Source organism: Thalassophryne amazonica, chromosome 21, assembly GCF_902500255.1.
Source record: "Thalassophryne amazonica chromosome 21, fThaAma1.1, whole genome shotgun sequence".
NCBI lineage: Eukaryota > Metazoa > Chordata > Actinopteri > Batrachoidiformes > Batrachoididae > Thalassophryne > Thalassophryne amazonica.
Window position 1 is genome coordinate 31,943,248 of NC_047123.1, and position 14,750 is coordinate 31,957,997.

A 14,750-nucleotide genomic window follows, 5' to 3' on the forward strand; every position below is an offset into this window, starting at 1 on the left:
AAAAACATATGTAGCTCAATTTCAGTTTGTACAGGGGTCAAAAGATAAACCATCACACATTGCACAGAACACATGCACCTTCTGAAAAGAGCGTCTCTCTGTCTTTTCTTGAGTGTTGTGTGCTTACTGCCACCTGCTGTTTTGGAAGATATTGCAACACTGATGGCAGCATTATAAATACCATCTGACACTCAAGCTAGACTTGGGCAAAACTACAACCAAGGCCTCACTGATTAAATTGCTGCTGTGGCTGTTTCTCAATCCACCTTCTTACATAAGTTGATCATTGCACCTGTGCTGGAGACTGTTTCCCAGCATATACGAGGAGCGACTGAGACGTTTTGAGCTTGACCCAGAAAAAGTAGGATGTGGTTTTCCATCTTTTGCATTCTGAGCAACCAACATTTCTTGAGAATGTGTGAAGTCTTAACTCACTGGATGCAATGGTGAGAAATGTTGGTTTCTCAGAATGCAAAAAAAAAAAAGGAGAACCACGCCCTACTTTTTCTGGGTCAAGCTCAAAACTTCTCAATAACTCCACGTACCAGGATGAACAGTCCAACAGTCCATCACTGACCTCTGTGCTTCTGCTTTGTTCAGACGTAATTGTTTGAACGTAATGCATTCCAAGCGCACTAGCTAAAGAGCTGTTAGCATGCTTTGGCTAATGGGTGCACGTGTCGTCCCCGTGTGGTCTTCCTGATTGGGTTACATGTGTTGTTTTCTCAGCAAACGTGTCAGTATCACTCCCTAGATCTCGCTCCCTTTCATCTCCTGTTCTCGTTTTCTTCTCATCGAGAACAGGAATGTGTGAGTTTTATGTGAAGCCTGTATATGCCAACAGGCTTGTGATGTCAATGCCAAAGCATGACAGCGCCGCGCGGTCAAATGGTCAGATTTGACTTATAATGGAATCAAAGAATGCCGACGGTTGCACGTGGACGGACAGAAGGGAGCGAATTTAAGTGTCGTTAGCTGGAGATGGGATCACGTGTGGAAGGTGAGACTGGGTTTGAGGACTTTTAATGAGGAAGGATCTCTGCAGGTAACTTCCTCTCCTTCCTTCTCTCACCACTTCACATCTTCCTGTTTTTGGGATGGGGGGCGATGAAGCCCATCTGGATGAACTAAACAGCAGATTAGCACATTAGCGCTGGAAGACGGGCAGGCCGACACCACAGGAAAGACCCAAGCGAACATATGACACTGGCACACATGGGGCGCACAACTCATTAAAAACCGACATTCAAGTTGCACTAAATTAAAGGCAAACTTGATTTGCCTTCATTAACAGATGGTAAAGCTTTGGACTCATGGTTGGAGCTTTTCTACTTGGTATCCAAGCATCTTGATGTTGCACGCACAAACACAAAATGCTTTTGTTTGAATGGAATACTTGTTGGGAAATCCACTTTTACACACATCGGAAGATGCCCGTTGTGACAAATTCTGCCACCAGCCCAGTACTACTGCACTGAAATCCCTTTGGCTGGTTTGCTGGACATGTCTGGGATTGTTGCAGGGAATAATCCTATGCTATGAAAGATGTAAATTAGGAGGAGGTGTGGTTGAGGTCACGTGCATCTTGAAATAAGCTTGTTTTGTCACATCCAAAACTTAGGTCTGCTCGGTCTCGGCTGAGGAAAAGTCTTTATCTTGTGCCAAACAATCAAAGGTTGGCCGACATTCCTATTTTTGAAAAGACTTTGAAACCAAATTCATTGTAATTGATGGATTGAAACCAGCCTGGATGTTAAAGAGACAAATAAAATGGTGTAAAACCAGCTTTTTTATTTAATTTTTTTTTTTCAAACAGACTTGCAAACATATGTTTGCATCTGACATATTACGACACAGCTGTGTGGAGGCAAATCTCACAAACAGTTTTACACTGGCCAGATATAGGCCCGTCTTTGTTAAGTCTGAGTACACCAGATCGCTTGTGTAGCAATTTAACGACCTCATTTTGCCGAGCCAACGAGGTGTGCTATTAACAACATAACACATGCTTAATGAATACCCCGGACAAGCACGCACAAACACACACACTCAAAACCACATGCACAAAAACACAAAGTCACGCAGGCTGTAATGAAAGAGAACAGACTTCGTTAGCGCTGTTTAACAGGCAACACCCTGCACACTTAATCACGTCTGTACAAAAACACAAATAGAGGCACACACAGGCCAGCTGAAAAGTTCATGGGTTTGTTCTGAAGCGTCAACTCTCTCTGTAGCTAACTATTGTTTTTCAAATTGGTTTTGTGGTGGAACCCTGGTTCCCAACCTGGGGTCCAAGTCCCCTTGAGAAGGGGGGAGGTAGAGATCACAGGGGGTGTGTGAGGTTTGTCTGCACTGAGCTTGTCTAAATTACAATAAAGACATAACAACACAGTTGACAATGAAAAAAATTAAAAAGATTGTTTTCTTTGGACTAGGTGGTGTTAATTCATGTACCCGTGGGTATGAAGACAGCAGGGGTTACGGCAATCTGACATTTGAGACCTTGACCTTCACCAGAGGTGGGACGAAGTCACTGTCAAGTCATTCTCAAGTCATCAGTCCACAAGTCCCAAGTCAAGTCTCAAGTCAGCTTTCAAACAATTGGTGTTCATTATGACATGAGACTTACCTTCACACAAATGATGGAACTCTGGCTGATTTTACCATATTTTGACCAAATCAAGTTGAAAATCAAATTCCTTGACCTTGCCTTTTTGCCAGCATTAATTCTTCAAGGGCAACTTTGGGGCCAATATTCTTTGATATAAGTTTGGTAGAAATCACCAAAAGGACCTGGGGGGAGCAGGCCAACGCACAGACCTTTGGAAAATTTGACCTTGTTGGGTAATTCTGGAACCAACCTCCATATGTGTGTCAAGTTTGTTCCAAACTGTAGCAAAAAAACTTACATTTTGTCCTTTGTCCCTAGTGATGGACTGTTGGCATCTATTATCTTGCCTGTCCAACTCCAGGACCTACCTACACATATCTGCAAAGTTTGTTGCAAATTGGCATTTGTTAAATATGATTCTGCGTGGACAATTCTGGAACCCACCAACATATGTGTGTCAAATATGTTAGAAATTGGAGTAAAACATTTTTTTTGGACCTTTGACCCCAATTTCATTGAGCCCAATGATTGACCTCTGGCCAATTTGACCTTGCATATGTGACTCTAGAACCTGCCTACACGTGTGCCAAGTCTGGTGAAAATCAGAGTCAAATACAACAATTCTGACCATTGACTCCCCATGACCTTGGTGCCTGGATTTGATAAATATGATCTCACCAGGTCAATTCTAGAACCTGCTGATATATACGCATATGTTGCAAGTTGGGTCCAAACTCCAGTAAAAAAGAAACAGATATTTTGACTTTTGACCCCAACAACATTAAGGCCAATGACTGACCTTTGGTAAATTTGACCTTGCCATTACCACCTAGCATGGAAAGATGTACTGCCCATAATTTACTAGGTGAATATCCCTCATTAATATTTATGTATGATAGCCATTCAAGGGTGGTAGCTTTAGCCTGGTAGGCATGAACTCTCCTCCATATGTGCACTATGTTTGGTGGAAATCAAAGTGAAAAACATCAAATTTAATCTTTTACCCCAATAACTTTAACCTTTGCCAAAACAATCCATTTTAGGGCAATTTTGGGTTTGTTTATCATCTATATATAATATGGTGGTTATTGTCTGAAAGGATGTGGGAGGGGTCAGAAGAACAGACACACAGACTAATGGTGCTCAAATTATTGTACGATGAACCAAAGAGAAAAGCAGGGAAAAAAGGTCAATAAAAAAGGATTTTGAATAAATCACTTTATTATTTGGTTGGCGTGGGGGGGGAGAGCTGCATTAGTAGACTCCATAATGCTGATGTTGCAGATGGAAATCAGGTTTTCCTTCCAGTGCTTTGAAAGCGAATTTTGTGTAATTATTCGCACCCTTTAAACAAAGGTTTTTCACTCATGATGCATCACGGTTTTTTTGGAAAAGGCAAAATTACGAGTTTGAATGTTTATGGAAGCCGTGCGTAAAACAAAAGTGTGTGCTGAGGCTGTGGGATTTTGTTTGCATGAGAATGAAGTGAACATTGCTGAGTGGTCACAGCATCATGGCGGGTTAGAAACTGGCAGCGCCTCCACTGTCCAAATTAAAAGAACAGAAATCACGAGAACAATCGAGAACAGATTTTCACCAAAGTGCTCTAACGATCCCGTCCACCCCGTTAGCCCACAAACACACACAAACATCACACGAAAATTCGAAAAAATATTTGATGGGCAGCTCCTCCCAGGTCCTTCATCCAGCTCCCACCAAACGTGATGTGTCTAAGAAGGTTGAGCTCACAAGTGACCTTAAATGATTATTATTCTGGCAAAAGTCACTGGAGTCAAGGGTCAAAATTTAGATTTTTCACTTCAATGTCTAATAATCCTGGCTCACAAATCTAGTTGGATACTCCTGGAATTCTCCAGGAGAGACCAAATTTGTCAAAACTCAATCAGTGGGTTCAAGGTCGCTGGGATTAAAGGTAAAAAAAAAAAAATCATTCAGATTTCCACTAAATTTGGCGTACATATGGAGGAAGCTTATTTTGTTGACCTACTCCTGCCAGTTTCTTTCGCTGATTTCTCCTAAACCTGGTACGGCAGTGACGCCTTAAGGTCAATCATTGGGATCAAAGGTGACTGTTTTATTTAGGCAAAGGTCAAAGAATTAGATTTTCAGCTACGTTTGGACTGAATGTGACACATAAAGAGGCGGATTACAGAATTACCCTGGCAAGGTCAGTCAGAGGTCAGTCAATTGGGTACAAGTCAAGGTTATTGGGGTGCCATACCTCTTACTGTCGTCATACCCACAGGTTCTACTGTCTACTGTAACAAACTGGGATGTTTTTTTTTCATTCTGAGACACTCGGAATGTGTACAGTTTCACATTTGAATATTTTTGTTTGAATCAGAACTTTTGAACATTTCAAATTAGATGATTTTCTGTTGAACCATTAATTCCAAGGTGCCTAAAAATTTTGCACTATTCTCTCCCATGGATGTCTAACTGCAAGTGAATCTTTAATCAACCCACACCAGATTAAAAATGTTCTTTTTCTTTGGTAGATTTGGTTTGTTTGAGACCAAATTATATATTAACAATAACTCTCATATTGGCTGCCGGCTTCCCTGTTATGATAATATACAGATTGAAGTATTCTATAATAAAGACTGTAATTGTACAAACTCTCTCCTTAACTTAATTTTAATTCACAGATTTGAAATCTGTCATGGAGACGAGGCTCATGTCAAACTGTAACTTCACACCTGCTCCTAATTTTCATTGTGCATGTGATGAGATTATTCCCTGCAGCAATCCCAGACACGTCCATGAGGGGGCAGACAGCTCTATTATACGTTACATAGACATATGCAAAACAAAGTAGCTTTTTGTCTTGGTAGCTGCATCAAAGTGAACTAGTTTTTAATCTGTTTTTCATCATTGTTTGCCATTTGAATTTGGAGAGTTAGAAGAGGATTGTGTTTATTGTTTTTGGATTATCTGCAGATGATGGGCTCATTCATTCACTCAGTACATGCTACTGAAATTTTCGTCTGGTCTCGGCCCCTTTCACATGGGCCTGGGTTTGAGTTTGCTCAACGATGTACGTCGGTGCGTTCGAGCCTTGCGGGCATCAAAAAAAACACGCAGCCGCTGTTCCACTCTGTTTCCTCCCCATAAAAAAGCAACACTTAGCACTTCATTCTCAAGCAGTTCTGACAAAATTATACAGGTTACTTTAAGAGAGGGAAAAAAAAAACAATGTGTAAGTGAGTGAACACGGAAAACGAATGAGGCGCGCAGGGGGGTGGGGGGGGAAGCAACCCCGGAAGCCTGGTGACTCAGCTGGGAATATTCAGCGAATTGTTTTTAATGAGTTAAATAAATTCCCCCACAAATGAGGTGAGGGATAAAGAGAGTGAGGCAGATGGAGGTGGAGAGAGGTAGCGAGCGAATGGAAAGAGGGGATGAATTAGAAGTGAGCATTTGGCACGGTGTCGGGAATATTTTACAAGATGCATTAAAGCAGCGCTGTTAAGAACGGCCTGTTAGTGTTGTATACTCCACACAAACGTGCACAAACACAGCAGTTACACAGGTCCCCGTCCAAAACAGCGGCCTCCTCCTGCTGGAACAATGTGCAGGTCTTTTCTTCTCCACGCACACTGTCCTGGAGCAGCAAACTGAATGTGAAATTAGCACGTCACAGGAACCTGCAGAAGATGAGCTGCAGCAAACAGAACAGCCAGAGCCCAACCATGGGAAGGTGATACCGGTTTATATCAACCTAGAGGAGGTTTATACTGGTTTCATATTGACCCAGAGGAGGTTTATATCGGTCCAGAGGAGGTTTATATCGTTTTTTTTTTTTTCGACCCAGAGGAGGTTTATATAGTTTTTTTTCGACCCAGAGGAGGTTTATATTGTTTTTTTTCGACCCAGAGGAGATTTATACCGGTTTATTTCGACCCAGAGGAGGTTTATTTCGACCCAGAGGAGGTTTATACCGGTTTATTTCGACCCAGAGGAGGTTTATACTGGTTTAAATTGACCAAAGGGAGGTTTATACCAGTGTATATTGACTCACAGGAGGTTTATACCAGTTTATATCGGCCCATAGGAGGTTTATATCGACCCACAGGAGGTTTATACCGGTTTATATCTACCCACAGGAGGTTTATACCGGTTTATATCTACCCACAGGAGGTTTATACCGGTTTATATCTACCCACAGGAGGTTTATACCGGTTTATATCTACCCACAGGAGGTTTATACCAGTTTATATCTACCCAGAGGAGGTTTATACCGGTTTATATCGACCCAGAGGAGGTTTATACCAATTTGTATCGGCCCAGAGGATGTTTATATCGGTTTAAATTGACCAAAGGGAGGTTTATACCAGTGTATAGCAACTCATAGGTGGTTTATACCGGTATATATCTACCCAGAGGATGTTTATACCGGTTTATATCGACCCATAGGAGGTTTATACCAGTTTATATCTACCCATAGGAGGTTTATACCAGTTTATATCTACCCATAGGAGGTTTATACCAGTTTCTATCTACCCATAGGAGGTTTATACCAGTTTATATAGACCCAGAGGAGGTTTTAGTGGCTAATGCCGATATATCAGACTATATGCTTTTAAGAATTTGGTCATGATTCCTTATATGCTGTTAAACTCTCATGGCAAAGAAATGTAATTGGGGCAAAATATTTTACAGTTAAACCATAGACTTTATTATAAATAACTATAAAACACAATTCTAACAAAATGTATAAAAACTTAAGAAAATAAATATTTTTAACCTAAAATGTAAACAAAATTGTATATCTTTTCTGCACTGCAAAAATGCTCGTAAGCACTGGATTGAATGACAAATAATAATAATAATAATAATAATAATAATCAAAAGAACACCTTGTCTGTAAACATGAATGATAATTCCAGTATGTTCATGAAAGGCTCAGATTGGCTTATTTATTTATTATTTTTTATATTTTTATTTTTCAATATGTATAACATACTCATTTAGATTTTTCAGGTTCAGTTAGCTTGATAGTCATTTGGCGGGCAGCACAGTAGCATGGTGGTTAGCAGTTCAGGTGGGAAGTTGCTGCTGGAAGCGCCCGCTCCGTTGTGATCTGACCTACAGTATATCTGCTGTCTGTCTATGTTTCTTACTGAACGCTGGCTTTAGCACACTCTATTGTTTCCTCATGCAGTCTATTACTGAAAACTTGACTGAACTGGCTGAAGGATCAGTGGAAAAGGATCTGATTGTATTTCTAAGTTATAATCCATGAATCATGCTTATAACGGGCGATTTGGAAATATTAAGACATCAGACGGCATGGAACTGAATATTTTCTTTGTTATTCTAGGCGCCAGGGCTCGCTCCTGGAGGAAGTGGTGGGCATTGTGGTCAGCAGCTGAGTACAGTACGGAGGAGATCCCATGTGAATGGTTTTTGGGGGGTGTGGCTGTCAAGCTCCTCCCCTGCCTCCTCCTCTTTCATTCACTGTCTGCAGCTCTCCTACACGACTCCAATTAAAGTAAAAAAGCTACCCTCTGCATCCATCCAACACCCCAAAACACTCACATTCATCTCCCTGAAAACACCAATACATGCACGTGTGCACATGCATAGGTAGGCAGACGTGCACACCAATGTGCACGCCGAGTTCCTGCTTCAGTATCCTGGTTATTAAACAGAAATGTGCTGCAGGTTTGTGTGTGTGTGTGTGTGACACATCTGGCCCGGGCCTTCAGGAAACGACTGGTTCACTTCACGCTTGTCATCACCTTCTAACATGTTTCTTTCACGTTTCAATTTGGGAGCAGCGCAGCATGCCATTCCAGCGCACAAATGGTTGCACAACCAAGCAGGCATTAACACGGTGCACGTTAGTGACCGTAGGCATGCATTTTGTGGTGCTATAGTGTTCTATTTGCAGCCTCTCTGCTCAGATGCCACCCCCCCCCCCCCCCCCCATACACACTACTTTCTCAGTGTTTTGTTGACAGTAGAAAACCTCGAAACCACGTGTGACACAAACTGGTGATTGGGGCTGGGTTAGGATTGCGTGGGATTAGCGGCGTGTGATGGACTGAGGCTCTGCAAAAGACATTTTCACCTCCACCAAAGAGGTTGTTTTCATCCACGTCTGTCTGTCGTATGTTCGTAGGATTACCCAAAACTAATGAAGCGGTTTTTCACAAAACATGGTGAAAAGAGCGTCTGTGGCCTGAAATACAAATAATTATATTTGAGGGCTGTTCTGCACAAAGGGGCCCAGCCAGGAGTTTAGTATATCCCATGTACTGACGCAACTAAACCAAACGGGTTCATCAGCCCAACGACACTAGAGCAAAAATTCGAAAATAATAAAAAGTACTTTAAAAAAGTCAGCGTGGTGCAGCTGTCTGCTCTGGATGTCACGTCATATCTCAGCAATGACTGCTCAGACAGTCTCAATTTTGGTTTGTCAAATTATTTGCAAAAAAAACAACACTTTTTATAGGCTGTAATCTGCCATTTTGTCAGAAATGTGGTCACTGCCATGGTAACAGCCGAAATCAACAGAATTTACCAACTACACTAATCTAAATTGCGTACCGCTGTGGATAGAGTGCAGATTTTGGCATTAAATTACTGAGAGACCCAAGTTTATATTTCATCCAAATAATGTGTTTTTCCTGAAGCTGTCCCGAAATGCTGTTTTGACCTTTTGACATCAATGAAATGACCTCTCACTCTCTTCGTAATCACTGAAGTTATAGAGCAGATTTTGGCATTGAATTACTCAGAGACCCAAGTTTATATTTCATCCAAATAATGTTTTTCCTGAAGCTGTCCCGAAATGCCTGCTTTGACCTTTGACATCAGTGAAATGACCTCTCTTACCTTGTGTCACTGACACCATAGAGCAGATTTTGGCTTCAAATTATTCAGAGACCCCAAGCTTTATATTTGATCCAACAAAAGATTTTACTTGAAAATAATCAGAACAACCTGTTTTGACCTTTGACATCTATCAAACATCTTCTCACTTTGTGTCTGTAATCACTGACGCTATAGAGCAGATGTCAGCCTTAAATTACTTGGACAGTCCAAGTTTCTTTTTGATCCATTTAACCTTTTCTTCCTGAAGGAGACCAGGAATTTGTGTTCTGACCTTTGACATCAATCGAACATCCCCTTTTTATTTTATAATCACTGAAGTTGTAGAGCAGATTTAGACCGATACAACAAACAAAAGTCTACTTTGGGTGTTGCAGGTTTTGTGCCGAGAGTGAAATTTGTCTCATTTTATCTCAAAACGTCGTATGAAACTTGACGCGGAGCTTGGGGTGCTGTGCAAACCAGTGCATTCTGGGTAGATTCAGAGATGACACATAAATAAGCACACCGATAACAATAGTTTGTTCTTTACATTTCAGAATAGGAATTATGTATGTATATGATGTAGCTTAACTGGGATTAAGAAGTTTCTCTTTCCTACTTGTCTAAACCTCAACCTGAAACAAACACGGACAGTTTCAACAAATTTCCAGAGGAAGATGAAACGAGTTGCAGCTCTTTTGGATTTGAATTGTTGGAAAAATAAGCCGACGCTTCAACAGTTTGGGATTTCTGTGCCGTGCTTGTGTATGTTTGATTAAAGTGTTCAAGACGCCATTAAATCAAAGCATACGACTCGTGTCAGTAGGGTTTTTTCCTTCCCTGTAGTAGTTTTTGTTGGCAGATGAGTCGTCTCTAACTGTTTAAAAAGGTAACTGAGCGCCGTGTCCGCTGGAGGGAATCTGACCTCATGCTCCAAACGTTTCTGCGGCCAACAAATGAGCGAGTCCGGCCTGACTCGTGCTTTCATCGTGCCTTATGTGGAAGATGCACAGCAGCAGGGTTCAGCAGGCCGTTTGTCTGTTTGGAAGCTACCGCCAACCAGAGACACAAGATTTTTCAAACCGCAGCACCACACTGCCGCCGCTGCCGCCGACTGATGACATGCTCAGAAAAATACTGCGCCTCCCTGACTGATGACATCGGGAAGTGATGGCGGCAGATGATGACACCGCGAGGAGGCGATGGCCGCAGATGAACTCATCATCGGGTGACAGCCAACCCCCCCCTCCCCTCAGCCCAATTAGACAAGCGATAATGCAGGCACAGACAATGACATCATCACCGCACGGTCCAGTCCTCAAACAAGAATTGAGCCACTTTTTTAAATCTGTAATTGAAATCAGATGAAATCATGAACAGACTCCTCTTCTTGTCCACTGTATGAAACCTCTTTGCTGAAATGCCACCTTTTGTTTTTCAGTGAAGATCGTTGCCTCGTCTTCATCCTGCATTCAGGAAATAACGTGCACTGTTTTTTAAATTTATCATTTCTTAACGAGCAGTGGGGCTTCTGTGACCAGTAGACCAACTAACAAGACACACAAGCTCCATAAAACTCCAGCCACACCTGCTCCTAATTTCCATCATGCAAATGTGATGATGAGGTGATTCACTGCAACAAGCACAGACATGTCCAGCAGGTGGCAGACTGGTATATGGCCTTTTAAATGAACAAAACCTGCTTTTTCTTTTGATTTGGTGCATCAAAGTTCACCAAACTTGAGCCCGTTTCTCCTCATCAAATGACCTTTTAATTTTGAAGGGTACAAGATGATAATGTTTATTGGAAGGGAGGAGCCATTCATTTATCCATCTATTCATTGATTCACTGCATTTTATAAGGAAGGTGTTTTTTTTTTTCAAGCTCATGCTTTGTTTAAGGCATTTGTGGTTTGATCATCTTGTGGAACTTATTACGTTTTACGTTCCATTTCATTACTCTGTGTTTTTGAGGTTAAGAAGAAGTCGGCAAGATGTTGAACCTTTTACTCATCCTGCTCCAGTCTTGTGGACTAATCATCTGCTGGAGGTTAGAAGGTCAAGTTCTGTAGAATCCTTTAAATTCAGTCTTAAAAAAACAAAACACGTCTTGACTGTGGTTTATAATTAGTGTTTATTTTTACTTGATTTTTGAAAAATATTTTATACCTGCCTTATGGTTAATTTCAGTTCTGATGTTTGTGTATTTTATGGTGTTAATTTTTATTGTGTAAATTTTGTAACCTGTGATGTTTTTATTTAAATTCACTATTGTAAAGAACTTTGAAATGTATTTATCCTGAAAGTTATATACATATAAAACAACATATAACAGAGAAATAAAATAATTAACAAGTAAGACCTCCCATAAACAAGTTAAGAAGTATATATATATATATATATATATATATATATAAAAATAAAAAAACTAATCCATGGTTCACAAGAACTATAACAATAAGACATAAAAAATCTGAGTATGAAAGTGCCCAGTCCAAAATTTGGAAAGAAGAATCTCACCCTGACATGAGCAAAAATATGGATGTGAGATCTGTAGAAACTGAGCAAAAAGAAGATGATCACACCTGGTGATTAAAAACACGACGATAAAGATAATAATGTTATAAATCACTGCTTGAAACAGCTTTAAAAAATGAATCCTTATCGTGAAAATTCAGTAAGGTATATCTTATATATTATATTCCAATTCTAAGGTGGAACTATGCCAGTATACAAAGGTATATCTAAATATCTAAAAAGGAAGAGTAAAATAGGAGAGTAGAAAAGAGTAGAGTAGAGCCACTTAGGTGCCTGGTCTTGAGAACCAACTATGTAAGATTTGCTCCCACAAACACTGCCTTTTATTTCTGTTTAAAGAATCAACAAAAACTCAGATCTGAAATGTTCAAATGGTCATTTTGGAATAAAAATCAAATCTCATTTTTTTCTATTCCATTAAAGAAATAATTCAAATAAAAACCCTGTTTTCTGGGTTTTCTTCCAGCTGCACGAAAACACAAAGTTCATTAGCAATAATAAAGAACAGATTGTATGTAAAATCTTCATGAAATACAACCTGATAGACCACCTTAAACAAATTGTAAAGGTGAAAATTGATCACACATTTTACTTACTATATTTAGCACCAGATTTTTTTTTAAATTTTGTCCGCTGCTGTATTTCAAATGAAGGCCAGAAACATTCCTGATTTTTCTGGTGGTTTGTTTTGTTTTACCATGTTAATATCACTAACGATATTCCAAAGTTATCTAGGATGTTGTTACATTTACTTTCCTATATATATATATATATATATATATGTGTGTATGTGTGTGTGTATTTATGTATATTCATTACTAAATGTTGCCAGTGGGAGTGATGCAACAAACAGCGTTTTGTTGTGTTTTATTTGCAATGATAATATCTATCAAAAAACAGTATAAAAAAGAAAAATATCTAAACTTAGATCTGTCTCATCTGTGTCATGGTAATTTTATTCATCTAGTTAAACTGTGTGACTTTAGTCTTTACTAACAAAATGTTATTTATAGCTTCAAGAAGACTAAAGTTTCAACAAATATTCTAATATTTTTGTAATCTTTCCTTCAATAGATTCCCTTTTCGTCTCACTCCAGTGCTGCTCTCTAGTGGTCACACGGGGTATTGTCGATTTAAATGATTTATTACATTTTTTGGTTTTTGAATGCCAGTTTGAGGCCTTGTACTGCGTGTTTCTTTCATGATTATTATTCCCATTATTCTAGCATACCCACTATGCCACACCAGTGCACTCCCACAAAAGGTCAAAGGTCACATAATGAGTGTGAACATATTCACCAAACATAAACACTGACTCATTCAATAATTTTTATTTTGTGTAACTTGCTGTAACATTCTGAAATGATCTGAATGGGCTGATTCACGAGGACGTTCACAACATGTCACGGCCGCTGCAACCTGTTAACTCTGAATTTGAAAGGACACATTATCAACAAGTCCCGAACAAGATAAAGTAACTGGAGACGCTTCAGTTGACGACTACAGTCACTTAAAGGTTGTCAGATTGTGGGCACAATTCAGTGCACAAGTATATAAGGTTACATGGTGGATATATCGCTCGATCCCTCCTTTCATCAGCTCAGTGAGAATGATCAGCAAGCAGTAATCCGACCCAGGCGTGCACGCGGCCGTGCACTGTACTGATGGCTGCTGCTCATTTACAGCGTTTCACTCTGTTCCCTCATTCCAGTGATTCATTATGTTCTTAACAAGCAGTTAAGTTAAATCATTCATTCATTCATGTTGCTCTTATTTCTAATTGTAGGTGATCTTTGTCCTCAAGGTAAATCCTGAAAGTCAAGATCGATCGCTAATCCCAGGTAATGTCTTATGGGCAAAGTCAATCACTATGTTCATGCCAAATTTGGAGGCAAAAAAGCACAAATTGCAAACAGGAAAGTTATAATGCTGATTTTAGTGTTTGACCTTCATGTGACATTGACCTTTGACCCTTTTGTGTGGTGAACGGTATCTCCATAGGACTGTTATACGTGAAGTTACAAGAGTCTGCAATGACGATTTGCACGCTTTTTCACACCCTTAAAAAAAAATCAAAATTTTGCAAGATGTCAATTGTGATGACATCACAACTGACATAACTTTAAACTTTTTTTATATTCTGGATCCTCTCATCAAGCCCTTTAATTTGGTGTATTATATGACATGTTTTACTTAAATCTGGAATTTGACCTACTTTAGGTCACCTTTGACATCAAGGTAAACCCTGAAGGTCAAGGTCAGTTGCTTGTCCCAGGTAATGGCTTCTGGGCAAAGTCAATCATTATATTCATGCTAAATGTGGAGGCAAAATTGTAAAAAATTGCGACCAGGAAAGTTGTTTTCGTCATTTTAATGTTTGACCTTCTTGTGACCTTGATCCTTTTGTGTGCTTATGTTTTATTATTAAAAGCTTCACGACATTTTTTTTTAAATTGGCGGAAATACATAAACTTTTGTAATTGCATTTAGTTGGTTCAAACAGATATCAATCATAATATCCTGCATTTCATTGGTTGAAAGTGCTTTGGGCGGGTTTAAGGTCTCGGGCGGCACAAAAACATTTTGAAAAATGAAGGAAAATTGTCATTTGCACTACCACAGTCTGCCTGAAGGTGGCGCCGTTTTCAAAATGACATGCTCGGGAACTGGAAATGTGAAACGTCATTTCCTGTTTTAGAAACAGTACTTCCTGGAAAACAAATACCTGGACTGAATAGTGTTTAATATTGTG